The sequence below is a fragment of the Triticum urartu genome, chromosome 1 (assembly GCF_003073215.2).
Source record: "Triticum urartu cultivar G1812 chromosome 1, Tu2.1, whole genome shotgun sequence".
NCBI lineage: Eukaryota > Viridiplantae > Streptophyta > Magnoliopsida > Poales > Poaceae > Triticum > Triticum urartu.
Window position 1 is genome coordinate 67,935,157 of NC_053022.1, and position 5,482 is coordinate 67,940,638.

Here is a 5,482-nt window from a genome sequence, read left to right on the forward strand (position 1 = left end):
TTCGTCTATTGATAATTTTACTTGAGGCTATATTTTTATTCACCACATGATATGTGTTTTGCTTGGAGCGTCTTGTATGATTTGAGTCTTTTATTTTTAGTTTACCACAATCATCCTTGTTGTACACACCTTTTTGGAGAGACACACATGAATCGAAATTTATTAAAATACTCTATGTGCTTTACTTATATCTTTTGAGCTAGATAATTTTGCTCTAGTGCTTCACTTATATCTTTTTAGATCATGGTGGTGGTTTTATTTTATAGAAATTACTGATCTCTCATGCTTCACTTATATTATTTTGAGAGTCTTTTAGAACAGCATGGTAATTCGCTTTGGTTATGAAATTAGTCCTAATATGATAGGCATCCAAGATAGATATAATAAAAATTTTCATATAAAGTGCATTGAATACTATGATAAGTTTGATACTTGATGATTGTTTTGAGATATGAAGATGGTAATATTAGAGTCATGCTAGTTGAGTAGTTGTGAATTTGAGAGATACTTGTGTTAAAGTTTGTGATTCCTGTAACATGCACATATGGTGAACCGTTATGTGATGAAGTCGAAGCATGATTTATTTATTGATTGTATTCCTTATGAGTGGCGATCGGGGACGAGCGATGGTCTTTTTGTACCAACCTATCCCCTAGGAGCATGCGCATACTACTTTGTTTTGATAACTAATAGATTTTTGCAATAAATATGTGAGTTCTTTATGACTAATGTTGAGTCCATGGATTATAGCACTACTAAGAAAAAGGCTATTAGCAGCGCGGGTAAAATGGCTACTACTAGCAACGTGGGTACCCACGCTACTAGTATCGCGCTACATCTAATAGTTAGTAGTAGCGTGGGTTAAACCCGCGCTGTTACTAACTTTGTTAGTAGTAGCGTGTGCCACCCACGCTACTGCTATTTCATATCCGTGCTATTACTAACGAAATAGTAGTAGCGCGTCTATAATACCAACGCTAGTAGTATCCTAGATACTAGTTCCTAGATACTAGTAGCGAGCAGTTTTTTCCCACGCTACTACTAACTTATTAGAAATTAAAATAAAATAAAATTAATCAATTCCATTCTATCACACAATTGCCGTATCTACTAGCACAACTCCTCATTGTAGAGGCAACTCGTGTATAATTCATATCTTTTACATAAGTAAGAGCGTAAACACAATGTTGTGCGTGTCAGCTACCTACATAAGTGGTTCTTGCCATGCAAATTCAAAACTTTACCACTACTTCTAGAAGTCAGAGACTGAGACACGTTGTCATGGTCCGATCCAAAAATTGGCTCACTTGTCAACGCATGGCGCCTTCCTGGCCTGATCCCGCGGCCTTCAGCTGCAACGAAGTATAACGAGCAGCCTCGACGAGCCACACTTGACCGATGGCAGCCGCCGCCTTGAGTTGTGACACCGTGACGTCCCTCGCCCTAGCCCTCGGCTCAAGCAGGCCCCAGTCAATGTCGGCCTCGTGCCATGCCACCAGCGTTCTAGCAAATGCTCCCAACTATCTTCTCTCTGCATGGAGGAAGTTCACACCAACAAATCAGCAAGTTAAGAATAAAATGGCTACAAGAAAGAATACAGGGCCTTGATAAACACCCAGGAGTCACGAGTAACTTACCTCGACAGTCTCGAAGCCATATATGACCCACTTGTCCTCTTCTCGAGCAAAGCAGACGTAGCGGTCATCAGCATAGCAGATCTGGAAGAGTTTGGATTGCAAGGTAGCATAAGATGGATGCTAAATTGCACTACATTTGCAAAGAGCAACTATGCTTCCATATGTAAGCAGCCAAATTAAGTAACCGGAGCATTAAACCAACCTTGCAATAGCCCTGTACTAATACTCAAAGCAATAGAAGAGTAAACACACACACACAGGGAAGGAAAATAATGCAAAATATACTTGTGAGAGCAGCAGACTTTAAAAGGTCTAACCAGTTTACCTACATATGCTACTTCTTCAACCGTCCAATCAATGGAACGTTTATAAAAAGAACTCAGCAACATAAGGATCACACAAGCTATTGATTCTTGCTGAAATTCTTCTGTCGAGTCTTCTAAATATCTTGATATAAGTGAAGTAGGCAGGAAAAAAATATGCCACAGATAGGACCATTCAAAAACTTGCAAATATCTCTCCAACTCCAAATACAAACCAACTCAGATATGATGTATCATAGTTTAAACCTTCTATCCACTTCTTTAGAAATAGCAGCAAAATGCCTTGTCAATATAACCTAGGCAATTTGAACCAGGTGACAATGCAATTTAACCATGATTCGTTTTGTTCCACAAAAATAAGAACCTTGCTTCAGTCTAAGAACAATACCAACTTGGCCTCCAGTAACAGTCAAGGAACAGTAAATAATTAGCAACACAACTTATAAATGGTCATGAACGTCAACCAATACAAATAGCTAATTGCTTTTTCTCATTTCAGGATTACCTTAACATGAGAATTAAATGATAAAAGTATTTGTTCAGCTCCATTAACAATTCAATTTAGGAAAATAGAATAGTTTGCTGTGCACGTACCATGGAGGTGACAGCATACATAGCTGCAGAATGAGCACTTCTGCAAAAGAACTCAGTGTCAATGGGAGACGTGATGCCAGCCAGAACTTCAGATAGTGCGTCCTGGCTTTCACTGCCACCCAGCCAGTTCAAAACTGCCAACATGATGAATATTTTTTGGTGTAAACTACTACAAGCTATGATGTATGAATAAAATAAAAGCCAACTTATAATTTGAGACAAGTGGCATTACCTATTGTAAAGAAGTGTGGTGTGTTTGAAAGAAAGAGATCAATATTCTGCAGACTTCCACAATGATGCTGTGCCCATCCTATGGCCCCTGTCCTCAAGGCTTGGTTCCGTTCTTATATTGGACCACTAGGTAGCTGAACATGGCAGTAATAGGCTCCAACAAAATTCAGCCAAGTTCAGAGATAACAAGTTGAGCGCTATACCGTGAACCGGCAAGTTGCAAGTCGTCCATTGGAAGATTTGCAAGCAGCAAACATTTTCTGAGCTGAACTGAAGTGTCGATTTCTTTGGAAGTTTCAGAGTTTCAGCTCCTGGCAGGTTGTAGTCATCTCTGTCCACCTCTGCAACCACCTCTTTAGTTGGCAAGATACAAAAAGCCACCGCAAGACTCCACGACTGCTTCAACATACTCCAACATTCACTACTGGAGTAGTAATAATCATAAAAGAACACATAGACATATTTATCTCGGACCAAAAATGTTATTTTGTGGAGTACAGTACTGGTGGTTGGATTGAACTTTCACAAAGACATGGAAGATCGAAACTGAAGATATAAATTCGACGTTTTGGTTGCTGAAATGCAAGATGAAAACAGAGCATAGCAGTGGCACGTACATGATTCTGAATGGCAATAAAACCATGGAAATAAACATTGAAAACCTTACAAATGAGTTTACAAAAGCATTCCTATATTTTTTTGCTGCATTTGCTGTTTTTCTCTTTTGGCTTTGCTTTTTGTCCAAGTTTCAGAACCCCAAACCTGCTTGTTTCATCATTTCTTATTAATGGAACTGGGTTGTGGCCCTTTTGTCAAAGTTTGAAGCAACTGAGGTGCGGGATCGGTGGTGCCACCCTGCCTTGTGTGGTGGTATTTTGCACAGCAGGCAGGTCAAACATATGCGTTATCTATCTGAATATATATGCAGAGGCAGGCAGGTCCAACTGGAAGAAAATTAATTAGTGGCCACATTAATAAGTATACATAGATGAATGAGTGACTCACTGCCCAAAAAATGATTCAGTTGAAATTAATAATCTTACTTACGGGATCAGATTCAGACCTTTATGAATCACAACAGTAAGCATCAAAGAAACCTCAAATTCATCGACTGGTCCTCCTCCTCCTCCCCCTACACTACATATTTACATAGATCCATCCATCCATTTGCAGTTTCAGTATCTATTATCTATTACTAGTATTAAAAAGAAAGAAAGAAAGATGCAGATGTAGGTTGCTTTGCTTGCCTTGTGGAGGTGGAGGAGGTCCTTGAGGGGAACCTGAGGGCCCAGCGTCATCTTCACCACAGCCATGTCATCCTCCTCTTCATGCTCTTCTTCTTCCTCCTCCTCCGGCGGCAAGGAGGAAGGAACGGTGACGCTGACGCTGACGCTGACGGAGATGGACGCTTCCTCCTCCTTCCCTTCCCTTCCTTCCCCTCCCCTAAAGATTTAGAAGCAAAATCAAATCTTGGAGGGGATGCCCTGCCCTGCCCGCATGATTGATGGAGGGAGGTAGGGATTGATTGACTTCGGAGAAAAGGGAAGGGCGTCTTCTTGGCCAGGGCCCACCGCTTCTCCTTGCGGCGGTGGCGCCTCTCGGCATCCTCCTCCGACGCGCGCGTACGGGCGCCCGCCGCGGCCGCGGCCGCGAGCTACCGCCCCAGGTACACGTCACCCCGCATCGGCGCCGCGGGGCCGACCCCATCCGCCGGAGGAGACGGCGAGGGGAACGGGGAGCTGGGGGAGGCGGCGCGCGCGCGGGTGGAGAGGGAGAGGAAGAGGGACGAGTGGTGCTTGGTGGGGACGGCGGGCGGCGGCGCCGGGGACTTGGGAAAAAGGAGAGGAAGAGCGGGCGGAGTGGTCAGGCGAGGCGGAGGGGAATTTGGGCTTTGGCCTCCGCGAGCTATAGTAGTAGCACTGGGTTTATACCCACGCTGCTACTGTGGCCTGTCACGGGAGGGCACGATGAGGACTACATAGCACTAGCGTGGGGTTTATACATCGCGCTACTACTATCAACTTAGTAGTAACGTGTGTTTACATCCCGCGCTACTACTACTGCTTGTTTCTGTAGACACGGTGGAAACCACTTAGTAGTAGCGTGGTTTTATACCCCGTGCTACTACTATCAACTTAGTAGTAGCGTGTTTTTCTTAACCGTGCTACTGCTAATTAGCAGTAGCGCTTCTTTTTGTGCCGCGCTGCTGCTAAGATTCTGTGTATAAGGTTTTTCCTAATAGTGTACGCACTCTCACCCTTCCACCGTTGCTAGCCTCTCTTGTACCGTGCAACTTTCGCCGGTACCATAAACTCACCATATACTTTCCTCAAAACAGCCACCATACCTACCTATTATGGTATTTTCATAGCCATTCTAAGACATATTGCCATGAAACTTTCCACCGTTGCGTTATTTATGACACGCTTCATCATTGCCAAATTGCTTTACATGATCGTGTAGTTGACATCTATTTGTGGCAAAGCCACCGTTCATAATTCTTTCATACATGTCACTCTTGATTCATTGCACATCCTGGTACACCGCCTGAGGCATTCACATAGAGTCATATTTTGTTCTAAGTATCGAGTTGTAATTCTTGAATTGTAAGTAAATAAAAGTGTGATGATCTTCATTATTAGAGCATTGTCCCATGTAAGGAAAGGATGATGGAGACTATGATTCCCCGACAAGTTA

General features: G+C 42.8%; 1 long non-coding RNA gene across 3 annotated transcripts; it reads right to left on the reverse strand.

The window, feature by feature from the left end:
- Positions 1–1,085: 1,085 nt before the first annotated feature.
- On the reverse strand, positions 1,086–4,672 carry LOC125547996. 3 transcript variants are annotated; one of them, XR_007300867.1, is made up of 5 exons: positions 4,316–4,672; positions 2,787–4,228; positions 2,555–2,688; positions 1,638–1,718; positions 1,086–1,531 (listed from the first exon to the last, which is right to left on the reverse strand). It is a non-coding gene; the product is annotated as an uncharacterized LOC125547996 (long non-coding RNA). The 3 variants fall into 3 exon arrangements; XR_007300866.1 differs by having other exon boundaries at positions 2,787–3,126; positions 3,849–4,672; XR_007300864.1 differs by having other exon boundaries at positions 2,787–4,672.
- Positions 4,673–5,482: the final 810 nt, after the last annotated feature.